Source organism: Pyrus communis, chromosome 15, assembly GCF_041283825.1.
Source record: "Pyrus communis isolate YQ-2024b chromosome 15, ASM4128382v1, whole genome shotgun sequence".
In the NCBI taxonomy this organism is placed as follows: domain Eukaryota; kingdom Viridiplantae; phylum Streptophyta; class Magnoliopsida; order Rosales; family Rosaceae; genus Pyrus; species Pyrus communis.
This window is the reverse complement of record NC_142579.1, coordinates 14,796,773-14,819,152: the sequence shown is the minus strand read 5'-3', so window position 1 is coordinate 14,819,152 and position 22,380 is coordinate 14,796,773. Positions and strand designations below refer to the sequence as shown.

The 22,380-nt window shown below is 38.4% G+C and overlaps 2 pseudogenes; one reads left to right on the top strand and one right to left on the bottom strand.

The window, feature by feature from the left end:
• Positions 1–12,522: 12,522 nt before the first annotated feature.
• On the bottom strand, positions 12,523–13,503 carry LOC148690561 (uncharacterized; annotated as a pseudogene).
• A 7,674-nt stretch (positions 13,504–21,177) lies between these two features.
• Positions 21,178–22,086, top strand: LOC148690560 (uncharacterized; annotated as a pseudogene).
• The last annotated feature ends 294 nt before the right edge of the window (positions 22,087–22,380 follow it).

The window sequence follows — 22,380 nt, the reverse complement described above, 5'->3', positions numbered from 1 at the left end:
ACTCATGGCAGTGGAGGAGGAAAAACTAGTTCATGTGTTGAAGGAGTACAAAACAACCATTGGATGGACTTTAGCCGACATCAAGGGAATTAGTCCCACAACATGCATGCATCGCATACTTCTAGAGGAGAGGGCTAAACCAACTCGAGAGGCTCAACATCAACTCAACCCTCCAATGATGGAAGTTGTGAAAAAGGATATTATCAAGCTTCTTGATTGTGGAGTGATTTATCCGATTTTGGATAGTCGTTAGGTTTCACCGATTCAAGTTGTTCCAAAGAAATCTGGAGTCACTATGGTGAAGAATTAGATAATGAACTTGCGCCCACTCGTATCCAAACAGGGTGGAGAGTTTGCATTGACTATAGGAAGCTCAACGCCACCACAAGAAAATATCACTTCCCTTTGTCGTTCATTGATCAAATGCTTGAAAGGTTAGCCGGTCATTCTTTTTATTGCTTTCTTGATGGTTATTCGAGATATAATCAGATTGTTATAGTTCCAGATGATCAAAAAAAGACTACTTTTACTTGTCTATTTGGTACTTTTGCTTATCGTTGAATGTCATTTGGTTTATGTAATGCACCAGCCACAGATGCATGGTAAGTATCTTTTCAGATTTTTTTTGAGAAGATTATTGAAGTTTTCATGGATGATTTTAGTGTTTTTGGTGATTCGTTTGATGATTGCTTAAATAATCTCACATTAATCTTGAAACGATGCATTGAAACTAACCTTGGTTTAAATTGGGGAAAATGTCACTTCATGGTCAAACAAGGCATAGTTTTAGGTCATATAGTTTCAGAAAAGGGAATTAAAGTTGATAAATAAAAAATAGATCTTGTACGCTACTTACCTTCTACCACTTTAGTAAGAGCGGTTCGTTCTTTCCTTGGACATGCAGGATTCTATAGATGTTTTATCAAGGATTTCTCAAACATCTCTACACCCCTATGCCAACTCCTACAAAAGGATGTGCCATTTGTGTTCAATGAAGAATGTGAGAAGGCCTTCAATCACCTCAAGGAGATGCTCACTTCGGCACCCATCATAGTTCCACCAGATTCGAGTCTTCCTTTTGAGCTTATGTGTTATGCCTCAAATTATGCGTCAAGGGCTATTTTGGGACAAAGGAAGGACAAGTAGCCACAGGTCATCTACTACACTTCCCAAACCTTGAATGATGCTCAATTGAACTACTCCACCACTGAAAAAGAACTACTTGATGTTGTGTTTGCGTTATATAAGTTTCGTTCTTATTTACTTGGAACTAAAGTTATCAATTATTTTGATCATGCAGCTTTGAAGTATTTACTCATAAAGAAAGAGGCCAAACCAAGGCTTATTCGTTGGATGCTTACTCTCCAAGAGTTCGATATCGAAATCCGAGACAAGAAAGGAAGTGAAAACATGGTGGCTGACCACTTGAGCTGTTTGGTACACGATAAGGATCCATTACCCATCTTAGAAGCATTCCTAGATGAGCAGCTGATGTCCATTGAGGTAAGTGAGCCCTGGTATGCCGATTTAGTGAATTATTTGGTGTCTAAACAAGTTCCAAGCACCCTTAACAAGCACCAACGTGATAAACTTAAAAAAGATGCACGGTTTTATGTGCGGGATGACCTATACTTGTGGAAATATTGCCTTGATCAGATTCTTCGTAGGTGTGTACATGAATCTGAGTTTAATTTAATTTTAACTTTCTGTCACACTTATGCATGTGGGGGTCATTTTGACACTTAAAGAACAGCACTTAAAGTTCTAGAATATGGATTTTATTGGCCTACTAAATTTAAGGATGCTAGAACTTTTTGTATGACTTGTGATCGTTGTCAAAGAATAGGCAATATAAGTGTGAAAGATCAAATGTTGCAAACCCCTATCTTGTCTGTTGAGATTTTTTATGTTTGGGGCATCGATTTCATAGGTCATTTTCCTTCATCTCATGGTTTTAATTATATTTTACTTGCGGTTGATTATGTATCAAAATAGGTGGAAGCAAAAGCCACCCATACTAATGATTCCAAAGTGGTTGCAGATTTTGTCAAAACATATTTGCCAGATTTTGAATGCCAAGAGTACTTATAAGTGATTGATGTGAGAATTATACGCACACAAATTAAACCCTCTTTTTGTCAATTGTAGTATAAGTATAAGTAGGGATCGTTCTGGACCGGGGATTAGGAGGGATTGTTAATCACTTGGATTTGACTCAAAAACGTAAGAACACAATATAAAACACTATACTAGACTCAAAGAATGCAAAACTAAACTTTAAAACACTAAAACAAACCAAAAGACTCAAACATCACCCAAAACAACTAAACTTTAAAACACTAAAACAAACCAAAAGACTCAAACATCACCCAAAACACTCAAAACTGCCTTAAAAACACTTTCTGGGCAGTTTTGAGCACTTTGGTGAATTTGGACGAATTTGTGTAATAAATTGAATGAAAACACTTAGAAACATAAACTAAGACACTTTCTAACTAAATTGGACAATAAAGTAAAGGGGGATTGAGTTTTGGACGAATTTAAACTAAATGCACAGATTCTAATTAAAACAGATTGTAAATATGAAATTGATGAAATGGAATGAATGGATGATAGAATAGCTAAGGGGTTCATCTCCATATATGTTACACTTGCATAATAAAATGATTTCCAATTGCATTTCAATAAACCATGACTTCTCAACGCTCCAAGTTAATTAGGTCCGCTTAAATTAACTTTCAGATTTCCCTAGATTCATTGGATTGAATGGAATACGCATTACAACCAAATTATTCCTAATCAAAGTCCCTAACTATGGAATACGCATGATAGAGACATTCAACAAAGATCATTAAGTTCAACGGAAATCATAAACATCGACGAGGCATTCGTTACTATGGAATACGCATGAAACTTATGCCAAGAATTCATTTAACGCGATTGTTTATAAGCAACCTCCACTACTTGTGAATATAAGTTCGTAACTATTAGGTGAAACTCACTTATATTCTAGCGTCATATTCATGCATGAAAATTAAGCGTGCATTCTCAATAAACATACATAAATAAGTTATCAATCAAACGGTTAAACAAATTGAATCCACAACTTATGAAACATAATTAGAAGTAATCAAATCAAAATGCAAGCATAAACATATATTTCGAATCCCCCCCCAGCCAAGGGGGGGTTAAGTTCCTCATAACTTTGAAATCAAAGAAACACCTAAACATTCCAACAACTCAAACTTGAATTGTATGAACGTTTAGGCACTCTTCTCTTCCATTCCTCATACGTACAAAACAAAGATAATTGAATTTAAACATTGAGATCAAAGAAACACCTAAACATTCCAACAACTCAAACTTGAATTGTATGAACGTTTAGGCACTCTTCTCTTCCTCGTTGTTGTATCACAAGGTCTAAGGTGTGTTTTGGGATAGTGTGAAGTCTTTTGGAGGGATGGGGAGTGGTTGGAGTGGTGTTTGGATTAGTAGGGATACTCACGGCACAAGGGGATGATTTCTGGTGGTGTTTTGGATGATTTTCTGAATATGGACGAATTGAATGAATTGAGGTGTAATGCATGCTTATTTATAGGTGAAATGGGGGGAACATGACAGCTAGGAGGGAATGTGGCTGCATGTTTGAATGATTAAAGGATGCATGTGGGTTGGAAATGCATGTGTAAGCATGTGTTGGCTGAATTAAAGAATGTGAGGGAATGATGAAAGGGGAAACATGACAGCTAGGTTGGTTGAATGATTATGAGTGCATGTGGCTGATTTATGAAGGGAATGCATGTGATTTAAAGGGTGGGAGTGCATGTGATTTGGTTGGAATGATTGGAATGCAATCTGAAATGGGAGATGGAATGGCTGAATGTGGTGCAATGATAATGTCTTGTGGCTGAATGGATTAAATAATGAGAGTGCATGTGGGTGGAAATGCATGTGGGTTAAAGAGTGAATGCATGTGCAATGACAGCTAGGTTGAATTAATTAAAGGGATTGCATGTGCAAGGTTTTGGTGTGAATGATTGAATGTGCATGTGGCTGATTTATGAAGAGTGAATGCATGTGGTTGCAAGGTGTGAATGATTATGGGTGCATGTGGCTGCAATGGATTAGGAATCCTTCAATTTCGTCCATTCCTTTTGCTCCAAACATAAGCTATCCATTCCAAGTCCAATTTTGCTCCAAAATGCTCCAAAATGCATCTTTTTGCTTCCTTAGCCATATGAACCTAAAAACACACGAAAATGGCTTAAACTACTAAAACAACTATGAATTAACAATATGAATGCACGAAAACAAGCTAAGTAAGTCGCCTAAATATGCTCCTATCAGTGATTGAGGGTTCCCATTTTTGCAATCGAACCATTGAGGCACTTCTTAAGAAGTATAACGTCACACATAAGGTTTCAACACCTTATCATCCTCAAACAAGTGGGCAAGCCGAGGTTTCTAATCGAGAAATCAAGCAGATTTTGGAGAAGATGATTGGGCCAACTCAAAAGGATTGGAGCTTGCATTTAAATGATGCATTGTGGGCATATCGTACAGCCTACAAAACACCAATTGGGATGTCTTCATTTTGGCTTATCTATGGGAAACCATGCCATCTTCCCCTTGAAATGGAGCACAAAGCACAATGGGCAGTCAAAATGTTCAATATGGACATAGATGTGGCTGGACTTCATAGGAAGCTTCAATTGAATGTGCTTGAGGAGATTTGGAACGAGGCTTATGAGAATGCTCATATTTACAAGGAGAAAATGAAGGCATTCCATGACAAGATGATTCGTAGTAAGACGTTCTCTATAAGGCAAAAAGTGTTGATTTTCAACTCTCACCTTCAATTGTTTCCAGGTAAGTGCGTTCTAAGTGGGCTGGTCCTTTTGTTGTTACTAATGTCTTTCCTTATGATGCAGTCCAAATTCAAAGTTTAAAGACAGGACACGAATTCAAAGTGAATGGACACCGTTTAAAGCCTTACTATGAGTATTTTGAGGACCATGTCATGGAGGATGTACCCCTCCATGTCGTTGGCCCTAGTAAAGCTTGAATGAAGGTATTGTGCGGCTGGAAGACGTTAAAGCAAGCGCTTCTTAGGAGGCAACCCATGCGTTTAAATAAAGAAGACCTAGGAATCTCTGGCTCCAAAACCAGATTTGCGTTCCTTAACCCTACTCTTTATTGCTTTTACTTTGCCATAATTGTCATGTTTGTTAGTTGTGTTATTTGATTGTTTTCGTGTGAGTCTATGTTTGAAATATTGAGGACAATGTTTGGTTAAAGTGTTGGGGGGGGGGGTGTAAATAGATGCTTTTCATGACTCATTTTCGAATTTTATCACCTATCACTTCTAAAAGTTGTTACTCATTGTTTTTAAGTGTTTTTATTGTATTTTGAAGTGTTTTAATGTGTCCTATAACAGAAAATCCAAAAATTTTGAAAAATCAAAATCAAAATAAGTTTTGAAAAACCAAAAAAGAGTCGTTTTTGTTTGTTTGTTTGTGTCTTAGGGTACCTTCCAACACAATGATGAGGATTTGGTTTTTAATTGCATGACTGTTAAAGAAAGTTACAAACATGGGTGGAAGTTTGATATGCTCTTTGGTTAATGCTTAGTTGTAGTTGTCATTAACGAGTTCACATGTAATCACAAAGAAAAAAGAAAAAATCATTTTTTGTAACATGCTTGAAGGAAGGAACTCAAACTAACGCTGCAACCCTGAGAGACTTAAGCCTAAACTTTATTTAGAGAGTTATTAATCTGTGATGTTTGTGTTCTCTAAAGTTGTTGCATGATCTCACTATTTCTTTGCTTGGTTGCTACTTAGAATGCGTTTTCATCATTTTAGATCCAAATACTAGAACTCATGCCCATTCCATTCTAAGCATAAAACTGATTGCATAACAAATAACAAGATGAAGTTGTTTAGTTAAAAACCAAAGCCAAAACGCTTTACCCTTTGCATATGTATTGTAGGTTTAACCCCTTTGAGCCTTAGTTAGCTAATTTTCTTTGTTAGCCCACATTATCCGTACCTAGCCTAGAATAGGACTATCCATACCCTTGTTCTTAAAGAATAGTGGAGCATGACTTAGAGGGAATTCCTTTTGATCTACAATTTGCAGAAAAACAAGTGTGGGGGAAGGTTTTTAGTTGGAAATCTATAAGGAAGTACATTTAGTGTGCCAAAGAAATCAAAAGGGCACGAAAAGAAAAAAAAACGTGGAAAAAGAAAGAAAAAAAGAAGAAGAAGAAAAAGTTGAGAGAAGAAAGGAAAAGAGTTGAGAAATAAGTGAACTCACAAGTATTGGTTGTTGAAGAAAGGGTCCAAAAGTTTGAATCCGGCCCTAAGTGTTGTGTAAATCTCCCATAGGTGTTTGAAGTTGATTTCTGCATTCAAAAGTGAATTTTAAGTGTTTATTCATTACTTTGCTTACTATCACTTTAAGAACTTTTGTTTATCCTTACCTTTCTTTGTTAGCCAATACCTTAGCCCCGTTACAACCCTTAGACTTTTATCTTGATTGTTAGGTGTTTCAATATGTGGAGTTTAAAATTGGTACGAACATATGGTATCCCTGGTTCTCGCTTCTAAGTAGAGGCATTCCGTTCATGAGATCATAAACATGTTTATTCCAGAAAGTGCCTTCTTTGTTATAACATATGTGAGTGTTTAGTCTACATGTTTACATCAATCTTCTCACATATACTTAGTGTAGGGAGTGTAGTCAGAAAATCTGTGTGAAAATAGAGAGTATATATAGTAAGGAGTTGAGGGATTCTCTAAGGCATGTTCTACATTCAAAATGTTGTTTTAATTGATTAAATGCGAGCTAGTGCGTGGTGATTGCGGTTAAGTGTATACTTAAGAGTAAGGATGGCTAAAATCTATGGGATAGTGATTTTTAACATGTCATGTTTCATTGGAAATCCCTGAGGCAATTGTTGGAAGGTTTAGGTTATGTTTTGTTTTCCTTGTTTTGCTCGGGGACTAGCAAAAGCTAAGTGTGGGGGAATTTGATAGGTGCATATTTATGGGACTTTGTTAGCCTATTTCCTTGCATTTACTCAGTTAGTTTATATTTATTATAATGATTTAAGCTATGTTCATGTGTTTGTAGGTCCAAATGGCAAAGTTGGCAAGAAAAAGCAATTTGGAGCATTTTAGAGTAATTTTGGGCTTGGAATGGATAGCACATGCATGGAGCAAGGTGGATGGATGTTTTTTGAAGATCAAAAGAGGCTAGGAATGTGCTTAACATCTGGAAGAATTAAATCAAGACATTGAAGATAAGGAATCAGCTAAGAAGAAGGAAACATTATCCAAATTACCTTATCTTATCCAAACATTATCCAACCTTATCTTATCTTTTCCTACCTTAATTCTAGCTTCAAAGAGGACTCAACTTCACATTAAATCACCTAAGTATCAGGTTCTAGAATCTTTATCATCTGCCCTTGTTTATTGTTGCATATCCTATCTCCTATTCTTCTAGAAATCTGTCACAGTACCTTTTCTAGAAGCCCTATTCCTGGTCCTAAAAGTATGCTGCAACACCCTTTCTAGAAGCTCTAGAATCTGCCGCACCCTCTCCTTATTCTCCTTGGTTTTTGCCATGCACCTAACCCTGACCTTTTTCCCCTACAACTCTACCATGCCCTATCCTTGTCCTCCAAAGATTGGCATGAACCCTAGCCCTATATATACCTGTTTTACGTCGCATAATTAAACACCACCACATAAGAAAGAGCCTTAGAGAGAAAATCAGAAATCATACTTTGTGCCGCAACAAGGAGGGAAGGAAAGAATGAGCTTTGTGCCGTGCCTTGCATCCAATGATTGTGCAATCTGCCATTGGAGTGCTAGAGCGTTTCTTGGTTCTTTCTATCCTTAGTTTTAGTTCTATGTTTAAATTAGATTGGTTTTGTTTAATTCCAACCATGTGGAACTAATTTCTTTTTATTAGAGGTGAATTCAAAGCCATAAACATATATGTGATATGAATTGATTTCCTCCAGTTATTGTTTCGTAAAACATGAATGCGATTTACTTATTTGTTTGATTGATAACTTATTCTTGTATGTTGATTAAGGATGCATACTTAGTTTGCATGCATGAATTTGATGCTAAAATATAAGGGAATTTCACCTAATCGTTATGAACTTATATTTATAAGTAGTGGAAGTCACTAGTCATGATTGTGTTAAGTAAATCCATGGCAGGAGTATCATGCAGTTCATAGTTACGAATGTCTTGTCAATGCTTATGATTTTCATAGAACTTAATGATCTTTGATATGTATCTCTATCATGCAATCCATATAGGGAACTTGATAAGAATAATTTAATTGCGTCGTTGAGTCCAATTCAATGAGATTAGGAAAATCTGATGGTTAATTTGTGCAGTTTACAATTAATTTAGGGCATTGTCATTCATGGTTTCTAGGAATAATAACTGGAAATCGATTTGTATGTATATGTGTCATGTGTGGAAAAGGACCCTTTAGCTAGCTGTTCACCCTTTAATTCACCCAAATTTCGTATTAACTTGATTTGTTTTCTGTAATCTACTTAGTTTTAGTTAAATTCGTCAAAACAACCCCCGTTGAGGATTTTGAGTCTTTTTAGTTTAATTTTCATCCAAACTTCTTTCTAGTTCTTGTTTTGAGTCAAGTTAACTTAGTTTTGTGTTTGAGTCTAGTTTTCTGTTTTTGAGTCTAATTAGTGTAGATTAGCATCCCTCTAATCCCCGGCCTAAAACGATCCCTACTTTCACATACTACAACTATTAAAAAGAGGGTTTAATTTGTATGTTAGTTTATATCACATCATTGGCTAGCCGTTAATGTACGTGGATCACCAAGATTAGCGTCCCAAGCTTCCAGGAGGGCAGCCCATCGTACATTTGGTATATCCATTTTTGCAGGCGTATTCGCAGCTGGAATATATGATCTTGTCACGTGTGCTAGATCGATGAAAGCATCCGACATGCTCTGAACTATGCTCTGGAGATCTAATATACGCTGCACTTTAGTTTCAGATTAAGCGGTGCAGGGATCTGAATGAGACAAAATGGGAGTCGTCTAGGATAATTCGTGTCATTCTTCAGGAACGTTGATGTTCTTATCTCCCCCTAACAACGGAAACAGTGTCTCATAGAAGTGACAATCCGCAAAACAAGCGATAAACAGATCACCTGTCCAAGGTTCTAAGTAATGAACAATCGAAGGAGAATCATATCCGACATAGATTCCCATCCTTCGCTGAAGCCTCATTTTTGTACGTAAGGACGGCGAGATCGGTACATATATCGCACAACCAAAAATGCGCAGATGCAATATGTCGGGTTCGTATCCGATAACCAACTGAAAGGCACTAAATGGTTGTGTCGCAACAAGCCTCAGACGGACCAACTTTGTTATGTGCAATATTGCATAGCCCCAAGCAACGATTAGGAGCTTGGTATGTATGACCAACAATCGAGCAATCATTTGTAAGCGTTTAATGAAAGCCTATACCAGGCCGTTCTGGGTGTGAACATGGGTACTGGATGTTGAACTTCAACCCCAACCAACATGCAATAGTCATCAAAAGTTTTAGATGTGAATTCTCTACCATTATCCAATCGAATAAATTTCATTGGCTAATTAGGGTGGTGAGCCCTGAGCTTGATAACCTGAGCTAACAGTTTGGAGAATACATCATTCCTTGTGGACAACAAGCACACGTGTGACCAATGTGTGGAAGTGTCAACCAAAACCATAAAGTATGTAAATGGTCCGCAAGGAGGGTGAACCGGTCCACAAATATCCCCCTGAATCCGTTGTAAAAAAATGGAAGATTCGAACGAATCTTGTCATAAGAAGGCTTAATAATAAGCTTTCCCATTGAACATGTTTGACATGCAATTCCTTAGATCGAACCTAAACTTTGGGTTAGTGGATGCTCGTATGAAGATTTGAGGATACGGCCCATCGCTATTCATCCAGGATGTCCTAAACGATCATGCCAAAGTGTAATTTCATGCGCAGTCCCAGTAGTTGGGCAGGCCACATAGTGGCATTTTCTCTAGAATACGCTCCATCATAGTATACAGACTACTCGAGTTACGCTCCATCTTCTCTACAATATGCTTCTGGCCATATTCGTAGGACGTTATGCACAAAAAATCAACTTTGTTTTCTACGTGGGTTTCAACGTGGTAATTATTATCTCTAATATCCTTGAAACTTAGCAATGTTCTTCCGGAACATGGAGAATAGAGTGCCTCATCAATGGTCAAGATTGTACCGTTGGACAACATTATACGTGCCTTACCATATCCTTCTATCAGGTTGGATAGGCCTGAGAGGGTTGTCAGAGGTGCATTCTTAGGTATGAAGTTAGTGAAATAGATGCGTTCATGCAAAACAGTGTGCATGGTTGCACTATCTGCAAGACAATTAACTTTCCCACTAGTGATGTGATATAAAATAGCACACAAACTTAAACCCTCTTTTTGATAGTTGTAGTATGTGAAAGTAAGGATCGTTCTAGGCTGGGGATCAGGAGGCTGCTAATCTACACAAATTAAACTCTAAATCACTAACCTAAACTCAAAAATAGAAAAACTAAACTTAAACTACTCAAAATAAGCTAAACTGATTCAAAACACACAAACTAAGTTAAATCGACTCGAAACAAGAACTAAAGGGAAGTTTGGACGAAAATTAAACTAAAGGGACTTAGAATACTAAATGGGGGCTTGTTTTGACGAATTTAAGATTTAAACAAACAAACTTGTAGAAACAAACTAAAGGGTACGAAATTAGGTGAATTAAGGGGGTGAAAGGCTAGCTAGAGGGTCCTTCTCCACACATGACAGATATGCATACAAATCGATTTCCAGTTATTATTCCTATAAACCACGAATGACAATGCCCCAAATTAACTGTGAAATGCACAAATTAACTCTCAGATTTTCCTAAATTCATTGAATTGGACTTAGCGACGTAACCAACCAAATTATTCTTATCAAGTTCCCTACATGAACTGCATAATAGAGATACATATCAAATATCATTAAGTTCTGTAAAAATCATAAGTATTGACATGGCATTCGTAGCTATGAACTGCATAATACTCCTGCCAGGAATTTACTTAACGCAATCGTGACTAGCAACCTCCACTACTTGTAAATATAAGTTCATAACTATTAGGTGAAACTCCCTTATATTTTAGCATCAAATTCATGCATGCAAACTAAGTGGGCCCCTTTAATCAACACACAAGAATAAGTTATCAATCAAATAGTTAAGTAAATTGCATTCACGATTTATAAAACAATAACTGGATGTAATCAATTCATATCATATATATGTTCATGGCTTCGAATTCTCCTCTAGTTAAAACGAAATTAGTTCCTCATGTTTGCAATTAAACAAAGGCAATTAAAATTAAACATTGAAAACAAAAGATAGAATACACCTATAAACGCTCCAACAATTCAAAGGTCTTGAATGGCAGGCACGGCTCCAAGCTTCTTTTTCTCCTTCCTTGCAAAGCTGCGGCACAAGTGTGTTTTTTTTTCTTTAGGCCCTTGTGTGTGGTCCTCTGAATGGTGCGGCATTATGGTGTATTTATAGGCTGAGGGCACATGGCACAAGGTAGTTTTGGAGAAGGATTTGGCATTCCAAAGGCTGTGTTGGAAACAGATTGCACAACACAAACCAACAGGGATAAGGATCCAAGATGCAGCAGATTTCTAGGCTTCTAGAAAGGGGGTATTGTGACAGGTTTCTAGAAGGACAGGGGATAAGGTATACGGCACCCTTTTAGGAAAAAGTAAGGCCTTCTAGAAATCAGGTTTTTAGATGTCCTAATATGAAAATAACTCCCCCTTGCAGCTGGAATTTAGGTAGAATAGGATTAGGATAAGATAAGATAAGGTTTTGGATAATGTTCCTTCTCTTTAGCTGATTCCTTATCTTCTATGTCTTGAATTAATTTCTTCAACTCTTTATCACATTCCTAGCCTCTTTTGATCTTCAAAGACGTCCATCCACCTCACTCCATGCATGTGTTATCCATTCCAAGCCCAAAACTGCTATAAAATGCTCCAAATTGCCTTTTCTTGCCGCTTTTGCCATTTGAACCTACAAACACACGAAAATAGCTTAAAACACTCTAATAAATATAAACTAACTGAGTAAATGCAAGGCAATAGGCTAACAAAGTCGCATAAATATGTTTCTATCAACTAGTCATACCTAGAATGAAAAATTAATTTGAAACGGTCACATGCATAAAAGTTCATAAAAACAAATATCAGTTCAAAGTAATTTCATTTATTCAAGGATGATAATTAATTCAAACTGAATATCCAAAAACAAATCATTAACTAATAATCCAAACATAAAGGAAAATTGTTCAAAAATTAACCAAAAACAAGGGGGGGTTCGGCCACTAGGTGGAATTTGGCACCAATTGTCTTATTTCAACTAAAAGCTAAGTCTATGTCTAAGATTCTAATCTTCCATAGGGGTGGTATCCTCCTGAAAGTTAGAAACCTCCATCTTTGTAGTCTCCGATTCGTCCACTTGCATAAAGTTTGATTCAAACTTCTTATAACGAGAATGATATTCATCTACAACCTTCTTGGGAGCTCGGCAAACACGGGACCAATGGTCCTTTGAACCACAGCAATAGCACATGTCCGCATCAATGGTTTCAGGTTCTTTGCCCTTATTCTTGAAGTTCGGGGCCTTGGGAGCTAGGTTTGGGCGCTTATGGGCTTTGTTTCCTCCCTTACGCATGCCTTGGCTCTATTGACCTTAGTGGGATTGCTTATGGCCGCCCCTACCACACCTCTTTTGGCATTTTGGACGTAAGTTTGTGTTATAATGTGCTTCAGGCACAACACTCACCCCAGTAGACCGAGCTTGATGATTCTTCATCAACAGCTGGTTCTGCTTTTCAGCAAGAAGTAAAACAGAGATCAAATCTGAGAACTTAGTGAACTTCTGAGCTCTATATTGTTACTACAGGATAATATTAGAAGCAGAGAATGTCAAATAGGTCTTCTCCAGGAGATCATCTTCAGTCAAAGTTTCATTGCAAAACTTGAGAAGTGATCGAATTCGACAAACTTCGTAATTATATTCATTCATAGACTTAAAGTCTTGGAAGCGTAAGTGCTGCTAGTCATGTCTTGCTACAAGCAAGAATATGTCCTTTTGGTGATCAAAGTGATCAGCCAAAGTGACCCATAATGCACGTGGATCCTCCTCAACAAGATACTCAGTTTGCAGAGTGTCATAGATATGTCTTCAGATGAAGATCATAGCAGTGGCTTTTTCAGCTTCGCCAACAGGCTCGTCTGTTGCTTCTTCAATAGCAAGACGCAAGTTCTTTGTAGTGAGGTGGAGCTTCACATCTTGAACCCACTTGAGGTAGTTCCTTCGAGAGACCTCCAAAGCGGTGAAGTCGAGTTTGTTCAAATTCGACATGTTCCTGTCACAAAAGAGATGCACAAGATGTGGTTAGTGTAATGGAGAAAAAATCAATCCATTCATGCAGGAGTAGAACATACAGGTTGTAATAGACATGTATTGGTTTAATTTTGCATGAAAAACTTCGGGTTTTCATGGGTGATGTTTTTAAGTGAAAACTTCAGGTTTTCAAACAAGGCATGTTTATAAGAAACTTCGAGTTTCAAAATAATTATGAACTTCAGGTTCATATATTCCTACAGGCAAACACAAATATATATATATATATATATACATATATATGTATATGTAAACAAATATGCAAAAATAGAATTTTTAGGTTTATAATTATAATTGAATTGATTTATTTGGACTTCAGGCCAAATTAAAGTGTGGGTGAAAAAATATAAAACACATTGGGCCTAAAATAATTAGGTGAATAAAACTCAGGGCCCAAAAAAAATGAAGCCACAGGTGGCTAAAAAAAATTGTGCCGTGTATCCCAGGCCCAAGAATTGGGCTAGAGGTCTCGGGTGGGGTTGCAGGCCCACGGTGAGTACTAGGCAAGGATTGGGCTGCTGCAAGCAGACCCAAAAAAAACTAAAAAAAAGTTTTTTTTTTTTTTCGCGCAGGCCACTTCAGGTAAGTCCAAAAAAAATTCACTTTTTTTTTATGATGCGGGCCGTGAGAAATTGTTTGGGCCGAGGGAGCTCCAAAGCCCCACAGGCTGGAGCAGTATGCCAAAAAAAAAAAAAAAAAAAAAAGGCCAAGCCCAGTGGCTTGGGGCAAGCAAGGAGCCAATGGCTCTTGGTTTCGGCTCGGTGCAAGCTGCAAGCTTGGCAGCACGTGGGAGACAATAAGAGCCCAAAGGACTCAACTATGTGTGCATGGTGTGGCCCAACACCAGGGATGGGGTAGGGCAAGACACGGGTTCAAAGAACCCTAACTATTCTAATCACCAAAAAAAAAAAAAAAATATATATATATATATATAATTCAACTATATGCATATTCAAAGCAATAATATGTTAATTTAATTCAATGTGATGCATATACAAATATATTTGATTCAATTCATAGCAAATATCAAATTCACATAATTCAACAATTATGATTATGAGGCATACACAATTTATACAGAATCTAAAATACGTAAAACGTAAAGTTGGGTCATGCATCATGGTGAATGTTCCTGCTATTAGGGCTGCAAAAATATCAAGATAAAAACCATTGTTTTGAAAGAACCTAATTGCGTGATGATATGGATGAACTGGTTTGATGCAGAAAAATTCTTCAAAGTCAGATTCCTAAGTGCAACGATAGAAGCGTGCTGATAACGTATTGTGGTCTATTTTATCTGACAATGAGAAAGAAAGCCGATGGCAAAGAGAAGAGAAAGATGTGTGTGTTGAATTGTAGGGGAATGTGTGTGTTGTTATCCCTCCTCTTCGGATTCCAACTGGGGGTCCTCATCCAATTCCAAATTGGAAGCAAAATGGGCGCAAATGAGACGAAAAGATGAGGAGTCTGATGAAGAAGTTCAAGTAAGGTGCAACAAACAAAATATATCAGCAACCATAGCTGCAGTCATAGTGTGTCAGCCAACTGAGGAACAACCTCAATGGGGTGGCTCTATTACTGGTCGCTATTACAAACCACGAAACAGAGCGATGTCACATGCCAATCTGATAAACAACTACTTCAACCCCAACTCGGTGTACACAGAGGAGAATTTCAGACGTCGCTTCCAGATGAGGAGTCATGTCTTCGAGCGTTTACTTCGTGATGTCCAGCAAGTCAATCCATACTTTCGACAGAAACGGGACAGAGCAGGCCGCCCTGGTTTCTCATCTCATCAGAAGGTTACTGTTGCACTTCGAATGATGGTTTATGGCTCCCCAACTGATTAGATGGATGAAACCCATGGTATTTCTGAGTCTACATGCCTTGATACTCTTCAACAATTCTGTGACACAATTGTTCAGGTTCACAAAGACGAGTACCTCTGCGAGCCAAATCAAGAAGATCTAAATCGGCTCATTCGCAAAGCTGAAAACCGTGGGTTTCCAAGCATGATAGGATCATTAGACTGCATGCATTAGGATTGGAAGAACTGTCCCACCGGATGGCAAGAAGGCTTTAGCAGAAGGTTGAGAAAGCCAACTGTTGTGTTAGAGGCGGTTGCCTCATATGACACATGGATTTGGCATGCTTTCTTTGGAGTTCCTGGATCCCAAAATGACATTACAGTTCTTGTGCGTTCACCCTTCTTCAATAACTTGACAGAAGGTAAAGCACCTCAACTTCACTACTACATCAACAACCGTCAATACAAGATGGGGTATTACTTGGCAGATGGCATCTACCCAAAGTGGGCGACACTTGTCTAAGAAATTCCAAACCCTAGGAATGATGCAGCAAAGTTGTTTACCTTACACCAAGAGCCATACCGGAAAGATGTTGAGAGAGCTTTCGGTATTCTACAAGCACGGTGGAAGATTATTAGCGAACCGGCAAGAGGGTGGAGTCGAGAAAATTTGGACTCCATCATGATGTCTCGCATCATATTACACAATATGATAGTGGAGGATGAGCGAGATGGGTATATTGATGGAGAGTCCGATGACGACCAAGAAGATCCAAATAGGTCAAGAAGGGCTCATGCAAAAATATATGATGGGCCTAATTTGCCTTTCAATCCAAGAACTGGTAGTATCTCTATAAATGGGTACATGAGGCGCTATAGAATGATACGTTCTCATGCCACAAACAAGTACCTACAACATGATCTTGTTGCACATCTTTGGACCAAAAGAAGCATGGAGTAGGCGTTTAAGTTTTATGTTGTTAAATGTTTTTTAAAATGTTGTTTAAGTTTCAAGTTGTTAAATGTTTTTTTTTTATGTTGTATAATTTGTATGTTGGTTAATGTTATTTAATGTTATTTCATATTGTTTAATGTTGTTTCATGTTACTTAATTTAATTTAATGTTGTATAATGGCTTAGGAAGTTATAGGAAAAAAAAAGATGAAACAAATTTTGTGAAATATAAGTTATAGGATAAAAATAGAATTTAAAATAAAATAAAGCAACTATGTGAAATAGAAGTTATAGGAAAAAATGGAATTTAAACAAAAAATGAAACAAATTTTGTAAAATAAAAGTTATAGGAAAAAATAGAATTTAAAATATATATATATATATTAAAAATAGAAGTTATAGGAAAAATTTTGTAAATAAAAAATAATAATAAAACTATAAAAAAAAATTCAAATGCAACGGCTAGTTGACATCAGCTAGCTGTTGCATTTGAATTTTTTTTCTTAAGCATTATACATTTATATTAAATAATATAAACACATTCCTGTCAGTTATAACCGACAGGAAAACTGAATTTTCTGGCCAGCCCTCTAGCCCTCTCCGATTCCGTGAGGCCCTATCAGATTCCAGAGCCCTCTGGCCTAATCTTCGGTTAGAGACGGTTTTCGGGCTATTTTCGGCCCTCTGGACCCTTCGGTTGGAGATAGCCTAAAGGGAGAGAAGATATTCCTTCATCCCTAGGGAATACAAGATATAATAGGAAATGATAACTAGAATCAAATCTAATGTAGGATTTACACAATCATACTTAAACTAGGAATGTTTATAACAATTTTCTTATTTTAGGTCATAAAATCAACCTTTTCCAAAACTTTGTTTCAAGTAATTAATTAGGATTTGATTTTATAAATTATTTTAATAATCTCTGTGGAAAACAACCTTACTTGAGCCGTTTGTACTACAATTACCTTGTTCTCTTGCAAGTATTTTTTAAGTATTTTTATCCCTACTTTTGTAACTAATAAAAATCCTATCAGTAACTGTTTAGGCCCAAAATATTATTTTGGGCCGAGCTGAGAGTCATTCTAGGCCCAGTAACTTCCATCTAGAATTTTGTCATAGGCTGTTTAGTCAAGGTCGGCCGAATCCTGTTGCCAGAAGGATTGGTTTAGATAAATGAGAGATAGTCGAACCCTAGTACAACAAGGAGACTTAAAGCTGAAGGTGCTTAGAATTAGGAATGAATCTGGTTTGTTAAAGAGTGTGGTTCAAAGTCCTATAGGAGTTAGGATTGGTCGAAACCTGATCAGATTGGGATGAGGAGTCCTAATCCGAGTACATCTCTAGTTTAGCCATGAGGGGGGTTCGTTGCTATAAATAGAGAAGGGAGTGCATCATTCAAGGCCCCTTCAAATCAACACAAAAAATTGTCATGCAAAAGCTTCTCAACAACCTTTGAGATTTCATCATTTTCCCCTTTCTTCCCACCAACACATCTTCAATTTGGATAAATAGCACTATAAAGGCAACCGGCGACATCTTCAGTTTGGATAGACAGTAGTGGAGTCGTAAAATCAGCCGACCGAGGAGCACCTTCAGTTTGGATAGACATCACTGCTTCAAGGCTGACTGGTTATTTATCCAAATCTCAGTCGACAAGGATTTTCGAGTCCTTATTGGTAGAGATCATCTCATCAGCCTTCTCAGCTAAGTGAGGTGTTATAGGTTACTAGGCTCGACATATTGAATATCGAGTTTTGCTTTATGATTGGATATTCACAAGTATATTTTAGAGTTCGGCACTCCAACGGTCAAACCACATTTACCGTCAAGACATTTATCTCTTTCGAGTATTTGTGTCCGTATAGTCTGATACCAGTTCGGCATACTTATACTCTCATGAATATAATTACTAAGACCGAGCCAAGCGCCGACGATTTGTGAACTTCCCAGAACTAGCAACCTTGTCTTAATGCTCTAGAAACCAAAGACCGAGGCATGTTCCTTCCTTGGCCACAATCGCAAGATTAAGAAGCTAGCAACGCACCTAATGCACATCAACATATTTTACTCCCTAGCCAAGCTCGACCGATGAGTGAGTTGGCACGCACTGCACACAACCGAAGAACGTAGTTAGCTTATTAGTTACTCGGCCTGCGCACCACTCAGGCTTGATAGTTTTTAGAGTCAACAGTAACATTTTGTTATTTAGATATAATTCATGATTGGTTCTTACAATTTAAACTCATCATTATACAACATTATCTCCAATATTAGAAAGCCAAAACCACATAACCACACTTTGGTGTCTCAAGTTTCACCAAAAGTAATTAGACTAGAAAGTCCTTAAAACAAAAAAAAAATTCTAAAGGGTAAATTACATTTTGCCCCTGTAGACATTGAAATTTCAGTGAAATAAATGTTGACCAATGTATTAAATTACAACCTTTATTCATTTCACCTACATCACACACTCATTTCACCTACAACTTCCATTTACTTCACCAACCTCACACACTTATTTCACCTACCTCAAACACTCATTTCACCCACAACTTCCACTTACTTCACCAACCTCACACATTTATTTCACCTACATCACACACTTACTTCACCTACCAACTCCATTTATTTCACCTACAACATCCACTCACTTCACCAAAAAAAAATGGATGGTGGTGATTCACTCTCAAAGCCTACAAATAGGCTTCTCCATAGAGAGAAAAGGAAGGAGAATTTACATCACACCAAAACCTTGAAGCCTTGAAACTCTAAAGCTCTCAAGCAAATCCCGAAGGACCAAGAAAACACTCTTCATTCTTCGTCAAATCCTCCTTCAAGATTAAGCCCTAACGGCCCTTAAACAACTTACACCAACTCAAGATCAAGCCCCGACGGCCCTTGAAGAAAGTGTTCATCGTTCATCATCCGTTTATCCTAAAATCAAGCCCCAACGACCCTTTAGATCAACAACCTCAACAAATCCACACATTCAATCGTTCTTCAACATTAAGCCCAAAAGCCCTTGAAGAGCCGCTCATCCATCAACCTTCAAGATCAAGCCCAAAAGCCCTTGAAGAAATCCACACAACCATTATTCAAGATCAAGCCCAAAAGCCCCCTTGAAGACCCGTTCATCAACCTTCAAAGATCAAGCCCTGAAGGCCCCTTGAAGAACTTCCACCAACTCAAGATCAAGCCCCGACGGCCCTTGAAGAAAGTGTTCATCGTTCATCATCCGTTCATCCTAAGATCAAGCCCCAACGGCCCTTTGGATCAACAACCTCAACAAATGCACACATCCAATCGTTCTTCAAGATTAAGCCCATAAGCCCTTGAAGATTCGCTCATCCATCAACCTTCAAGATCAAGCCCAAAAGCCCTTTGAAGAAATCTGCACAACCATTATTCAAGATCAAGCCCAAAAGCCTCCTTGAAGACCCGTTCATCAACCTTCAAAGATCAAGCCCTGAAGGCCCCTTGAAGAAACTTCCATCAACCTTCAAGATCAAGCCCCAACGACCCTTGAAGAAACTTCAAATCGTTCATCCAGGATCAAGCCTCGACGACCTTTGGATCAATCGCACATCCACAAATCAACACCTTACAGAGATCGAATCAGATGATCAAATTACAAAGAGATTGTAACTCCAAAATCATTAATTAATACAAAATATATTTTGTACACGTGTTCTTGTTTCAGGAATTTTTCGTGTTTACAAATTTGGCACGCCCGGTGGGACAATCTCTACCTCTTATCTCTTTCTCCGTTCAAGAAAACCAAAGCAGACCTCCAAAATCAATGGCATCAAGCAAGGGACAAGCCGTTCTTGCAACCACCAAGGGAAGTAGCATGAGCACTTCCACCACGAATGGAGCATCCATTGGTGCCACAACCACTCCTCAATATGTCGCTGCAAAGTTGATACCGCTAAGCAAGCAAAATGAGCATCAAAGGCGCAAGTCGGTCATCAACCTGACCTTGTTGGGTGCATCGAAGCATGCTGCTAAGGAACACAAGATGACATCCCAAAATGACCAATGGGGTTCTTCATCAGCACCCTGGATGTCTGAAGGAAAGTCGTGTCTATTGGTTGCACAAGTCATGACCATCGGCGTCACCTCTGTTGAAGAACAACTGGCTCAAATGAGTGAAGCAATTGCAAAGCTCACACGGACTGTGAAAGAGAAGGATTTGCAGATCGCCGCACTTATCAACCAACTAGATACGCTGCTCGACGTGAAAATCAACCCAAATGTTGGTCCATTAAAGAAAGAAGTCGACGAAGAAGATGAGCCTCCAGTGGAGAAAGTTGAAGAGAAGCTTAAACTAGACCAAGCAACAACGTTCATGGGATCTCTCTATCCAGCAGCTACAAGAAATGATCGCAAGCACCATCAAGACACAATACGAAGGAAGCTCACATGACTCCGTACTATACTCAAAGCCTTACTCCAAGAAGATTGATACTTTGAAGATGCCAATAGGTTATCAGCCCCCAAAATTCATGCAGTTCGATGGAAAAGGCAACCTAAAGTAACATGTCGCCCATTTCATTGAAACTTGCAACAATGCTGGGACGGAGGAAGACTACCTCGTCAAATAGTTCGTGCGCTCTCTAAAAGGTAACGCCTTTGACTAATACACCAACCTCGAACCCGAGTCTATGAATAGTTGGGATCATCTAGAAAGGGAATTTCTCAACCGCTTCTATAGCACTCGTCGCACTGTGAGTATGCTGGAGCTGACCAATACGAAACAGTGGAATGATGAACCTGTCGTCGACTAAATCAATAGATGGCATTCATTAAGCCTGGATTGCAAAGATCGGCTTTCTAAAACCTCCGCCATTGAGATGTGCGTTCAAGGTATGCAGTGGGAACTACACTACATCCTTCAAGGCATCAAACCAAGAACCTTTGAGGAGTTAGCCACCCGCACCCATGATATGGAGTTAAGCATTGCTCGTCATGAGAAGAAAAAACCGACCGCCGATTACAAGAACGACAAATTTTTAGGGCCAAAGGTGGATAAGGCTGCGTGGAAACCCACCAAGGAAGCAATGACGGTCAACACAACTCCAGTCAAAATCCATACACGAGGCAAGGCGATTCAAACCGAAGCTTTTCATGATCAAGAGATGCGTAGACGCACTTTGAAGGAGCTTGAGGAGAAGACTTATCCATTCCCCGACTCTGATGTGGTTGCCATGTTGAAAGACTTACTTGACAAAAAGATGATCGACCTACCTGAGTGCAAACGGCCGGAAGAGATGAACCGTACTGACAGTCCAAGGTACTGTAAATTCCACCGCTTCATCAGTCATCCGACGGAAAAATACTTCGTGCTAAAAGATCTCATCATGAAGTTTGTTTAGAAAATGATCATCGAGCTAGATCTTAATGATGTGGTGAAGTCAAACTATACCACCGTCACTTCTAGCACTTTCGACTCAAAATCTTCACCTCAACCGCTGGGGGCATACTCCAAAACCATGTCAGTCAAGTCAAGTGAAGTTAAAGGATGGATTTATGTCACTCCAAAGAAAATGCACAAGAAACATACGTCTCCTCCACAAGTTCACCAATCGGAAATGGGGCAAAGTAGCTACCGTCAACCTTCAAAGCTACATGAAAGTGTTGAGGATGATGAAATTATGACACAAAGATCATCCGTTGCCATCACGATGCGCGATTTCTTCCCCAAAGACTTCTTCAATCACCCGGTCAAGACTCCTTGCTATAAATATTGCAAGGAATGCCTCTCTAAGATCGTTTGACAAATTCAAAAAGCTCCTCATTCGCACGAGCCTAAAAGGCGACAACCAAACGTTCCTTGCCTGTACGAGTTGAAACTGCAAACGGCACCAAAAGCTCTTTACCTGCACGAGCTAAAACTGCAAACGGCACCAAACGCTCCTGGCCCGTAAGAGCATAAACTATGTATGGCAAAATAATCATCAAAATCACCATTAAAATCATTTAAAAAAAAATAAAATAAAATAAAAAAATAAAAAAAAACCATCACTCATTTGAACTACGTCATGACTTGATCCCTCCTCAACTAAGGGTAC